Here is a 13,781-nt window from a genome sequence, read left to right as displayed (position 1 = left end):
GGAGAGAGGGAGGGGAGGGAAAGAGAAGGGGAGGGAGAGGGAGGAGAAGAGGGAGGGAAAGGGAGATGGGGAGGAAGAGGGAGGGGAGAGGAGGGAGATGGGAAGGGAGAGGGAGGGGGAGAGGGAAGGGAGAAGGAGGGGGAGAGAGGGAGAGTGGGATCAGGGAGGGAAGGGGAGAGAGAGGGAGGGAGGGGAGAGAGGGAGTGAGGGGAGAGAGGGGGAGGGAAAAGAGAAAGACTGAGATTTGCTGTAGGGAGCTGGCTGACAGCCATGGAGACTGGCATGTCCCAGCAGGGTGAAAAGATGATTGGCAAGCTAAGGAGAGTGGAGAGTCTGGTTCAGCTTCATTCCAAGTCAAAGCCTCAAAGCCAAGTTGGAGAGCCCAGAGAGCTGACAGGGCAGCTCAGTGTGATTGGCAGGTGTGAGCCCCAGGGAAAGCTGGTGCTTCCATTCAAATCCAAGGCTGGAAAGAGTCTGTGTTCTATTTTGAAGGTTATTGGGCGGGAAGAGTTCCTCCTCTGCAGCCTTTTGTTCTATCTAGGCCATCAGCTGACAGGACGAGGCCACACAATGTGGAGGGCACTGTTCTTTATCCAGCCGCTTAAGGGTTAATCTCAAGAACAGAGGCCTAGGTCAGAGGTGGAGCACTTGCCTCCCATGCATAAGGTGCTGGGTTCAATCTCCAGGGCACTGAAACAAGGAGTTAATCTCATTTTAGACACCTGCAATATCGAGCCATGAGTCTGGATGCCCATCAAGTTAGCTAAATAATCAATTGTCCCATCAGATGGCGAGTGGTGTCAGGTTCTGGGTCTTTCCAGTGCTTCATCGTGATTGGGCAGTCAGGTAAGGGAGAGTAATAGGAAGGCCCAGATCCCCACAAGCCTTGGATATATGTCTGGATTTTGATCTGTGGAACCCCTGAAGGTCTCTACAAAGAAAATGAAATTATGACAGTGGAAAATACCAATGAGTTAAGCCACCTTTCATTGCATACCTCCTAGGTACCTGTATTAGTCAGGGTTCTCCAAAGTGACAAAACGATAGAATGATGACCTGCAGGTGTGGTCCAGCTAATCAAATAACGGCTCTCTGGAAAGGGGAAAGTCCAGTTATCACTAAATTCATTGTTGTTCTTCACTATATTCTGAGATGCTAGAAGCTGGTTAAATGTATCATGGAGATCATCTTTATCCTTTGTCAATTATCCAGAGATGCTAACAGCAACCAAACAGCACCATCATTTTTCTTATTTTAACTCAAACTTCTGAAAGTTTCATATACAGGGTCACCAAATCCATTGCTGTGCCACTCCTCACAGTTGCTGAATTAGGATCATCAAGTGCATTTGTCTGCTTAAGTTTGTAATAGAGTTCACACCATGGGCGTTCAGCACTCTCTGGGCTCCCAGGAGAGGCTTCAGTAACTGTATATAACAGCAAATTAAAAAGCCCGTTACAGGTACTTAAAAGATGCACCCTTGTCCTTCTGTTGTTCTAGAACCATTCCTGGTATCAAAATCTGTGTGATCCAGGGTTCTGCAGAGTAATGGGACTTATGGGATGAATATATATGAAAACACACACACACACACACACACACACACACACAGGGCGGGGGAGGGTTATTAAAATGACTTACAGGCTGCAGCCCAGCTAATCCAACAATGTCTGGCTAGGAACAGAAAGTTCAAGAATCCATTAGTTGGTTCAGTCCACAAGGCTAGGTGTCTTCATCTAGCCGGTCTTCAGCATACTCTGGAATCCCAAAGCAGTATGCTCGAATGCCAATAAAGGGATGGACTTGCTACCAAGGCAAGGGCAAGCAGGCAAAGAGCAAAGCTTTCTTCTTCCAGAAAAAAAAAAAAAAAAGCAAAGCTTTCTGTATATAGGCTCCCAGCAGAAGGTGTGGCCCAGATCAAAGGTGTGTCTTTCTGTCTCAAAAATCCAGATTAGAAGTTGATCTTCCTACTTCAAATTAAGACCAACTCTCTCACAGGCGTGCCCTCCATTTCTAGATTTTAGCTAATTCCAGATGCAGTCGACAACCAAGAGTAGCCACCAGAGGGCTACAGATCTTTTAGTTCCAAATATTATCTAATCTGTACAATCACCCACAAAATAATTGCTGTTGTTGTTTTACTCATAGACAACTGAGACTCAGAGAAGTTAAGTAACTTCTCTGCGCTGAGAAGTGAAGGAAGATTAACCTCCTGCAAAGCTTGCTAATACGTCTTCGGACAAGAAATAATGTTAGATGTTGACTGACTGTTTGAAACACTGAGGCGCGTACTGTGGAGGACGATGAGGACTGTCTGTTAAGATGTTTTTCCTGTCAGTGTGCACAAGGTGCTCGTGACATGACTCAGCTTCTGAGCGCAGACAGGGCGGTGGGAGGAGGAGGTAAGATGGCCTGAGGAGGGACTGTACTTTCTTTCAGTTGCTCATGGTTGTCCAAGAGTACGGTATCCGAACAACCCCCTTGAGGTTTCTGTGCAATCTTGAGTGAAAAGGTATACACTGAGTGTGTATCCCGTATATTAACTCACGTACCCCTCACGACAGTCCAAGACTACTCGCCCTAAGCCACAGGCTATTTATTCCCTGTGAGAGACAGGATTCGAGGCAGTGACATCGCTCTTCAGGAATCGTGAACACCTGGCCATGGTGCCATCCCCACTGCCCCTTAGCTCCACTCAGTGTGATCAACACTGTCACAGGCTCCTTGGACATCAGTGGAAATGTGCAGGTGGGGAGCTGTCGGCTCTCTGCCGGCAGGTCTAGGCTGAGAGGAGAGAAGCCGGTCTCTCCCGGGCTGAACGGGATGGTGAGTGTAGCGGCTCAGGTAGCGGCTCAGATCGCCTGCCTTCTGGAGAATATGGTGAAGGACCACAATGAATTTTGTTATAATATTGACTGTACTTTCCGTTTACAGCCAGCCATTATTTGATTATCTGGACCACACCTGTAAGCCATTCTAGTGGAATACCCAAGATACAATTCACAGACCACATGAAGTGCAAGAAGAAGGAAGACCAAAGAGTGGGGGCTTCGGTACGTCTTAGAAGGGGGAACAAAACACTCACAGGAGCAAATATGGAGACTGAAGGAAAGGCCATCCAGACACTGCCCCACCTGGGGATTCATCCCATATACAGACACATCACCAAACCCAGACACTATTGTGGATGCCAAGAAGTGCTTGCTGACAGGAGCCTGATATGACTGTCTCCCAAGAGGCTCTCCCAGAGCCTAACAGATACAGAGGTGGCTGCTTGCAGCCAACCATTGGACTGAGCACTGGCTCCCCAGTGGAAGAGTTACCGAAAGGACTGAAGGAGCAGAAGGGGTTTGCAACCCACAGAAAATAACAATATCAACCAACCAGATTCCCCAGAGCTCCCAAGGGCTAAGCCACCAACCAAAGAAAACAGATGGAGGGACCCATGGCTGCAGCCACATATATAGCAGAGGATGGCCTTGTTAGGCATCAATGAGAGGAGAGGCCCTTGGTCAGGTAAAGGCTTGATGGATGCCCAAGTGTAAGGGAATTCCGAGGGCAGGGAGGCGGGAGTGGGTGGGTGGGTAAGGGAACACACTCATAGAAGCAAGGGTAGGGGGATGGGATAGGGAGTTTGGGGGGGAGGACAGGGAAAGGGGATAGCATTTGAAATGTAAATAAATATCTAACAAAAAATAGGAAAAAAAAGAGCAAGTGAGAATGCTTCTCTCCCTCTCCTCCCCCTCCTCTTCCCTCTCTCTCTCCCCCTCCTCCCTGCCCTCCCCCCACCCTCTCTCTCTCTCTCTCTCTCTGGCATGTGCATGCACGCACCCACGCACTCACTCACTGCGCACGCGCACATGCACGCATCCACGCACGCGCCCTCACTGCCAAGGGTTGCGCTGGGCAAGCTGCTGCTCAGGAGGCTAAGGCAGAAGGTCAAAGCAAGTTTGAGGCCAGTCAGTGTGAGTTCCAGGCCAGTAAGATCCCATCTTAAAACAACAAATGGGGTAGCTGACCAAGCTCCAAAATGGCTCTCGGCAGACCTGGGCCGGGGTCCCCTCGTGCGCTGAGTAGGTCTGACTTAGAAAGACTCGATGGATGTGGCAGGGGCGGGTGGAGAGCCGCTCCGGAGGCAGGTCCTTTCTGCCTTGCTTTCTTAGCTGGCTTACTCTGGACTTCTCCAGCTTCCCAATGCTGCGACCCTTTAATGCAGTTCCTCATGTCATGGTGACCCCAACCATTAAATTATTTCTATTGCTACTTCATAACTGCAATTTCGCTGTTATGAGAATGTAGATCTCTGTGTTTTTTAATGGTGTTAAGCAAACCCTGTGAAACTCACAGATTGAGAAACACTGATGGGGGGAGCCAATCATGAGGAACTCGGGCAGCTCCAGGAGAGGCCAATGTAATATGTAATGCAGTATGGAAATATATGTAAAATATGTGCTTACATAAGCCTAGGCTTCTTGAGTCAGTCACTTGGTATGGCCTCCGGTGCGGTGAAGGGATTGACAACTAGAAACATGTGAAACAGCTTGTGTAATGTGCGTCACTGTTTTAAAGTAAGCTTTTATAAGTATAATCTAAAATAATGGCAGAAATAATGGGGAAAGGGCTGAATGGCCAAGACTCTATTGATTGCCAGCCACATGACCGTTACTTTGGAAGGGGTCTTCTAGCATGGGTGAAGTTTTCAGATAAATGGTGTCAACATTTTAACATCAGGAAAGATTCTGATTCAGACTGTCAGAACTCCTGACTTTTATTGATACACAAAAACAAATGTTAATTGTTCCTTAAGTCACTGGAGGTAATTGGTAGCATTTAAAGATAACACAGTATGCTTTTTAAAGAAAACACGAGAAAGCCCTTATACAAATGTATTTAAATTAATTTGTTTTCTGTGCGTGGATGAGAGCCTGCATAAAGTCTGTGAAACCATGGGTGTGCAGTGCCTGCAGAGGCCAGCAGAGGGCATCGGATTCCACGGAAAGAGAGTAACAGTCGCTCTTAAGCATCCAGATAAGCACTGGGAATTGAGCCCAGGTCAAGAGCAGCCAGTGTTCTCAGGTGCTGAGCCGTCTCTGTAGCCCAACACACTATAATTCTGTAAAAACAATTAGCCTGACACTATTGGATCAAAACAGTATTTAAACTGGAAATATTAAAATTGAAAGTCTGATAACTTACTGTGTTAACTTCCCCTAAATAACTGGCCATTTTCTATAATTATTGAAGCTTAAAAGGATAATTATGTGTAAATGGAACATGCTTGTATGCACAAAGTTTATTCTTAAATGATAGTGTGTAGATGTAGTTTAGAGTTGTTATTTATTTGATCTCACATACGGCAAGGTGTATCCTTCAGACCCAGGAGGACCTGCAGTCCCGTTTCTGTGCTGGTCTAACAAGTGTCTCTTGTTCTTGCCTGGGCTCTGCATCACTTACAATCGTCTTTCCCTCAGGCCTTCTGCCTGGAACATTGCTGCTCCTGTCTGCACCTCACACGCCTCAAACTCAGAATTTAAATTGGTGTCTCTAGCCTGGCTCATCGTGTGTCCTGGGCAGTTCCAGTAACTTATTAAACCAATCTTGAGCTACAAATCCTCTGCTGCCTGCCCCGAGTACTGCAGTGATTAGTGAGCTATCGGATGACCACATCTTTACTTACTATCTCTAAATTTCAGATTCACATGAAAAAAAAAAGTCTCTGAGCCTTCAAGTTTTCTCTAGGAAAATCACTAGGTTTCAATATTTTATGCATGAGTGAGAACACTGTAAAATATTTAATAAGCTTTTTACAAGTTAAATGTGAAAGCCAATCTCATAAATTTAAAATGACCCTGACTTGTGCCCCCCCCCATCTCAGTGGGAGAGAATATGCAATCCATCTTCTCAGTCTTGGCTTAAAGACGGAGAGACTGTGAGAGCTGAGTAGCTGTATCCTGTCACAGTGACTGAATATGTGTGTATTCACATATACATGTAGGTGTGGGTATATATACAAGACATATATACATTTATGTCTGTAGAGTTAAACACACAACACTTCTGTGGTTTGTTCTTATTTTTAATATTTACTTTTATTTTAATTCATGTGGATGAGTGTATGCTCATGTGAATGAACGTCATGTGTGTGCAGGCGCCCACAGCGGTCAGGAGAGGGCATCGGCTCCCCTTGAGTTGGCGATACAAGAGACTGAGCTGCCCAATGTATGAGCTGGGAACAGAGCTCCAGTTGTCTGCAAGGGTGCGGTTAAGCACCGAACCATCTTTCCAGCCCCAATTCCTGTATTTTTAAAACACTTGATATCACTAACTCTTCAGGTTAAAGGTTTAATTGACCTACAAAATCTGGCAACACCAATGACCTGTAGCTATCAAAGATACACTGATCAACATGACAGACACAGTTCAATCGGAGTCACCATGTGAAGGAGACACCATTGTGCAGGCAAATATACAATGTCATGATAAAGGGATAAAGGTGATGTTGAAGGTCCAATGTTCAGTGTGAGGGAACCAAGAACATGCCTTCCCCTTTAAAAAAAAGCAAATCTAAAGGGGAATAGTTAGCCATTCTCTCTCGGTTTCCTCAGCCTTCATATAGTTAGATGTTTGCCTGGGTAAAGTCAATGCCAGCCAACCAGGACATTAGAAACTGTATTAAAATATTTGAACCTGGGGTTAGAGAGACAGTTCAGTGGATAAGAGCACTAGCTGTTCTTGCACAGGACCTAGCTCAGATCCCAGAATGTTCTGGAAAGATTTGCAACCACCTGGAAAATCAGCTCCAGGGGATCCAACCCCCTGTGCTGGCCTCTATGTAGGCACATGTACACACACACACACACCATAACAAAAATAAACCTTAAGAAAATACACTTGGGCTTTATGTGGAGAATAATGGCTAGCATATTACTCATCCATTAAATAAGTTGTGTAACTAAATACTCAGCTTTGAGCTCTAGGAAGACTGTTTTGGTTTTAGATGGGAAATGACAATGGGTTTGGTAACTGGAGGCATGGGATGGGGTTCTGTACAGGCAGGAAAGCACTGGGATAACTGAAGTTTTCCCATGTTATAATAACATATATAGTACTGCAGATGGCCCTGCAGCCCCATCCTCAGCAAAACAAGTGTAACGGGTTAGTTCTGAGCACGTCCTAACAAAGTTCCAACACTGCCCAGGTGCTGTCCAAACAAAACACAATTCCTCCCAGTCCCGAAGGCTGGAAGCCTAAGGTCTAGTTGGGGTTATCACTGCTATGATGAAACACCATGGCCTAAGCAACTTAGGGAGGAAAGGGGCTTATTTGACTTAGCCGTTCACTTCAGTGTTCATTGAAAGGAAATCGGGACAGGAACTCAAACAGGAAAGGAAGCTGGAGGCAGGAGCTGATGCAGAAGCCGTGGAGGGGCACTGCTTACTGGCTTGCTTCATATAGCTTGCTCAGCCTGCTTTCTTATAGAATCCAGAGCCACCAGCCCAGGGGTGGTACCACACACCGTGGGCTGGGCCCTCTCACATCAATCACTAAGGAAATTCCATATAGGCCTCTCTTTAGCCCGATCTTAGGGAGGCATTTTCTCAATTGAGGCTCCCTTCTCTCAGATAACTATAAAAATAGCCAGCATAGTGGCTCTATTTTTCCTTTTTTTTTTTTTTTTGAGAAATCGCCAAACTTGATTTCACAATAGCTGTATTAATTTGCACCATCACCAGGGTGAATAAGAGTTCCGCTCACCACACACCTCTCCAACATTTGTTATCAGGTTTATTGATGAGAGCCATTCTGATTGGGGTGGGGTGGTATCTCAAAGTAGTTTTAGTATGTATTTTCCTGATGGTTAGAAATATAGAACATTAAAAAAAAAAAGGTAAGGGCACTTTGTGTTTCTTTTCTTTCCTTTTTCTTTTTCTTTTCTTTCTTTCTTTCTTTCTTTTTTTTTTTTAAAGTTCTCTATTCAATTCACTTGCCTATTTATTGACTGGCAGTTTTATTTCCTTGGTATTTAATTTCTGCAGCTCTTTGTAAAATCTGGAAGTCAGCTTAGCCCTTTGTCTGAGGAGGAGCTGGTGCAGATGTTCTCCTGTGCTGGGGGAGAACTTCTGCTCAGCAAAGGACCGTTTCCTTTGCTGAGCAGAAACTTGATTTTCCTGTCGACCCACGTGCTGATGCCTGGGTCTAGTTCCTGTGCTGCTGGGCCTCCATTGAAAAGGTTCTACATTCCCCAGTATCTTGAAGAGTATCCTCTGTGTTCAGACGTTTCAGTGTTTCAGGCTTTACTTTAAGGTATTTGATCCATTTTTAAATTGATTTTTGTATAAGGTGAAAAATGTGAATCTAATTTCATTCTTCTGCAAGTAGATATCAAATTTTGCCAGAACCATTTGTTGAATAGGCTATCTTTTCTCTAGTGTATGTTTTTGATTCCTTGTAAATAATTAAGTGGGCACAGCTTTGTTTTTTGATTTCCAGGACCCCTTTCTACCCCATTGGGCTGTACCAGTATCACCTAGGATTGCTTTGGCTGTTTTGGATTCCCCCCTGCCCTCTTTGCGCACAAGCATGCATGTTGTGTGCAAATTCTTATGTTTTTTCCCTAAGCCTGTGAAATACGATATCAAAATGGAATTTGAAATGTATTGCATTAAATCTGTAAACTGATACTGGTAGTATAGCCATTCTCACAATATTAACTACCAATCCAGGAGCATGAGATATCTTTTCATAATCTAGTATCTTCTGTAATTTCATTTTTAAATATCTCAAAGATATTTTTTGTAGAGGTCCTTCATTTCTTTGGCTAGATATATTCCTAAATACTTCATTGGAGGGATGATTATTTTAAATGGAATGATGCCCCTAATTTTTTTCTAGGAGTACAATGAAGGAAGGCTCTTTTATTTTTAAACATGGATTTTGTATATGACAATTTTACTGCATTTATTAGGTTCAAAAGTCTTCTAGTAGACTCACTAGGATCTTTTAAACAAAGAATTGTGTCACCTGTAAATAGGGATGGTTTATCTTCTTCCTTTCCTATTATTATCCCTTTTATGCCTTTCTCCTGTCTAATTGCTATAACTAAGACTTCAAGCACTTACAGATGGGAGAGCGTGAACACCCTTGTCCTGTTTCTGGTCTTAGAGAAAATTATCTGTTTGTCTCCATTTGCTATAATGTTGGCTATAGCTTTGTTGTACGTAGTCTGTTATTTTGAGGTTCGTTCCATCTAGTCCTAAAATCTCCAGAACTTTTATGCTATACTTGTGTTCTAACTTCCTTCTCTCTTAAGGATTCCCTTTGTCTTAGTTAGCACTTCTATCATTGTGAGAAAACTCCATGACCACAAAGCACGTTGGGGAGGAAAGCATTTATCTGACTTATACTTCCACGTTGTAGTCCATCACTGAAAGAGGATAGGGCAGGAACCTGGAGGCAGAGCTGATGCCTACAGCCAGATCTTACATAGTGTTTTAGTTATGGTTTTACTGCTGTGAACAGACACCATTCCCAAAGCAACTCTTAAAAAGAACATTTAATTGGGACAGGTTCAGTCCATTATCATCAAGGCAGGAACATGGCAGCATCCAGACAGGCATGGTTCAGGAGGAGCTGAGAGTTCTACATCTTCATCTGAAGGCTGCTAGCAGAATACTCTCTTCCATGCAGCTAGGATGAGGGTCTTAAAGCCCACACCCACAGTGCAACACCTACTCCAACAGGGCTACACGTTCTAATAGTGCCACTCCCTATGCCAAGCATATACAAAACATCACATTCCACTCCCTGGCCCCCATAGGCTTATCCAAACATATGAATCTATGAAGGCCATACCAAAACATAGCATAACGCAAAATGCATTTAGTCCAACTTCAAAGGTCCCCATAGTCTATAGCAGTCTCAACAATGTTAAAAGTCCAAAGTTCAAAGTCTCTTCTGAGGTTCATCCAATCGCTTAACTGTAGTCCCTAAAGCAAGATGGGAAACCAGCTGGGCAAACTCCAAACTCTGCATCTCCATGTCTGATGTCAAAGCGGTCTTCAGATCTCCAACTCCTTTTTCATCTTTGTTGACTGCAATAAACTTCTTTCTCCTGGGCTGGTCCCACTCCCTGTTAGCAACTTTCCTCAGTGGATATTCCATGGCTCTGGCATCTCAAACATCTTGGGTTCTCTTCAACTCCTTCACAAAGCAACTTCAATGTTACAGCTACTTGTTTCAATGTCTGGGATCCGCACATGATCTTCTGGGCTCCTCCAAAGGGCTGGTGTCACTTCTCCAGTGCTGCCTCTGCAGCACTCTAAGCTCAGGTTGATCCACTTCACTGCAGCTGCTGTTCTTGGTGATCATCCCATGGTACTAGCATCTCCAAAACACTGGGGTCTTCTGCGCAACTAGGCTTCACCAATAGCCTCTCATAGGCTCTATTCATGGTGCTAAGCCTCAACTCCTTTGCATGACTTCTTCAGTCCTGGGCCATCAACTGCAACTGAGGCTGCACCTTCACCAATGGCCTTCCAGGACCTCTCACAGTGCCAAGTCTCAGTTGCTCTTCATGACCCCTTCATGCCTTCAAAACCAGTACAACTTGGATGATTCTTACACATTATCAAGTACAGCTGCAGCACAAGGTACAACCTTAGCTATCTTTGGAACACAGCTTCTTTATGCTCTCAGAAAACACTTCCCAAAAGATTTCACCTCAGTGATGCTGGTCAGCACTAACTCCTTAGCCCTGGCTAGGCAGCATCAATCGTCCTAGTAGTCTCCTTCTCCTCCTGACTATAAAGTTAGAGGCACATGGCCCAAGCTGCCAAGTTCTGCTGCTTGCAGGAGCTAGAACATGGCCCCCTTGTTTCCTTTACACATTATCACTAGCTTCCTCATTTCTAACTCCTTCACTGCCTAAGCTTGGCTGTCCTGGATCTAGCTCTGTAGATTGACCTTAAACTCAGATATTTGTATGCCAGTCTCCTGGGATTAAAAGGTGTGTACCACCATGCCTGGATTTAAGCTTTTCTTGACCTAGAATTTGCTCTGTTTCAGGCTGGCCTTGAATTCAGAGATCTTGGCTTTATCTCTTGGGATTAAAGGTATGTGCCACCATGTCTGGATCCAAACTTAGTTGGGTAGGTTCTTGCTCCAAAGTCCCAATCCCTCAATTCAGTTTAATATCCTTGAGCATTAGGACTCAGCTCCATTTTCCTTCCCAGAGCCCCTTTAATACTCAAACCATATATTTTGGCTTTTTTTGTTTTTTTTTGGCTGTTGTTTTGTTTTGTTTTGTTTTGTTTTTTGAGACAGGGTTTCTCTGTGTAGCCCTGGCTGTCCTAGAACTCACTCTGTAGACCAGATTGGCCTCGAACTCAGAAATCCACCTGCCTCTGCCTCTCAAGTGCTGGGATTACAGGCGTGCGCCACCACCGCCCGGCAAACCATATGTTTTGTATTTTTCCTTTCTCAACTTGCTATGCTTGTTTAAAATGCTCTTCATGAGACTTAACCAGAGAACAAAGTCTATGATGGGCATTTCTAAGACTTCCTTTGTCAAAGCAATTAATCTGAATTTCTTCATCTTAGCCTCAGGCAGACTCTTCAGACAAGAAAAAAAGTAGCCACAATTTAGGATTTTATTGCTGTGAACATACACCGTGACTAAGGCAACTCTTATAAAGGACAACATTTAATTGAGCTGGCTTACAGGTTCAGAGGTTTAGTCCATTATCAAGGCAGGGGCATGGCAGCATGCAGGGGGGCATGGAGTAGGAGGAACTGAGAGTTCTACATAATCATCTGAAGGCTGCTATCAGAATACTCTCTTCCTTGCAGCTAGGATGAGGGTCTTAAAGCCCACACCCGCAGTGACATACCTACTCCAACAGGGCTACCCTAAAAGTGCCACTCCCTGGGCTGAGCATACACAAACCATCACACATAGGCATTTTCTTAATTGAGGCTCCCTTTCCTCAGGTGACTTCCGCTTGTATTAAGTTGACATAAATTTATCCAGCATACTTTTTTTTTTATAAAGAAAATTGAAGCCTCTCATTTAAACTACCTCTTAAAACCCCTTTCTTTAAATGCACTCTCATTCTGAATTACTGAGCAACAGGGCTTCAGTGTATGAATTCCCAGGGACACAACTCATCCATTAACTGCTCAAAACTATACAACCAAAACTTCACTAAAAGTTTCTGGAAATTGGAAACAATAAATGATGCTCTTATTGTTGTCTTTGCTATTGTTCCTTCAAGAAAATCTACTAACATTCAGTAGGAACAGTGACTCTCTGGCATCTGACCTATGTCAACTCCTATTTATTGTACCATCTTCTTAGCCCAGGTCATTCTGGTGAAAACTCCACTGTAGATGGGTGTGACCAAGAACACAGGGCTCCATCTCCTCTCCATTCCCAGTCAAGAGCCAGATTGTCTCATCAGGAAGGGAAGGCCACTGGCATCTTAATTCCTCCCAAGTATGGGTTACAAGGACTAAATCTGTGGTGCATTGGGCACTACATGCACAGTGAAAGCTCAGGGTACAGCAAACCGAGAAATCTCCAGACACCTCAACTTTTTTGCTCATGTGATAGAGGCTATATGCCATTAGAAGTAAGTCCAGAAAAGTGCTAGTCTACACTGCACCTAGAATAATGAATGATTGAGGCTGCTTGGGCCCAGAAGAGTCAGTTCTGAACTCTCCCCAAAGAAATGGACTTTATTAAACAAGAGTATGGAGAAAGGGTCATGCCTAAAGTCACTCAGAAAAAAAAATTTTTCCTTAAGTAAGAGCAAGATGCCAATGCATAAACCATTTAGTTCACCAGAGAACACCAAGAAAGGAGACAATGAATCACCCTGGGTTTAAAATAAATCTCAACCACTGACCTCAAAAACTATCTGCCAAAATTTATTATATTGTGGGACAATTTATGCTCTGAGAATTAAAACAAAAAACAAGCCATCAGTGAGCACTTCATGCAATATTACAGCTGGAAATAAGAAATGAGGCAAACACATCCCAAAAGGGATAGCCAGTGAGCCCAGCTAAAACTACTAGGGCCCAGATTACCCACCCAGGGCTGTATTCTCTGGGAAACAGACTCACTAGAATTTCCTTGCCAACTCACTAAACAATCAAACAAGGGCGACAGAAGATGGAGGGTCAGAAGGGGAATCAACATTGAGAATTACAGACCCTAAAACCTTAGTTTCCAATAAGAGATCTTGAGTTATGCAAAGACAGGAAAATAACACATATACAGGGAGGCCAAGAGCAGGCAACAAAAACTACCCTTCTAACAGAGCCAGGAGGCAACAAAACCTTCCATTACGACTATGGTAGAGGAAACTCGGGGACTCATGCCTATAGTTAAAAAAAGTCGATCACCAGGGACGACACAAGATTCAATTAGCAAAGCAGCCAGTACGGAAAGTAGATGACTGTTCGCCTAGGGCCAGGGTAAAGAGTGGATGGGCAGAAGAGGTGGTGACTCCTCATGGATATGGGGATTTTTGGAGTGATACATGTTCTAAATTTGTCTGTGGTAACAGTGGCCCAACCTTGTGAATATGCTAAGAACCACTGAATCATGTATCTTAAGTGGAAATTGCATGACTTGTGAATTATATACTATTAATTATATTATGTTAAAAAACAAACATTATAGAATCCAGAAAAAAAAGATTATGGTTTACATCAATACCCAAATGATATAAGGAAGAGAAGGATTTCAGACTAGTTTAAGTGAAACCAACAGGTGG

The sequence above is a fragment of the Apodemus sylvaticus genome, chromosome 6 (assembly GCF_947179515.1).
Source record: "Apodemus sylvaticus chromosome 6, mApoSyl1.1, whole genome shotgun sequence".
In the NCBI taxonomy this organism is placed as follows: Eukaryota; Metazoa; Chordata; class Mammalia; order Rodentia; family Muridae; genus Apodemus; species Apodemus sylvaticus.
Note: the sequence above shows the minus strand (reverse complement) of the source record.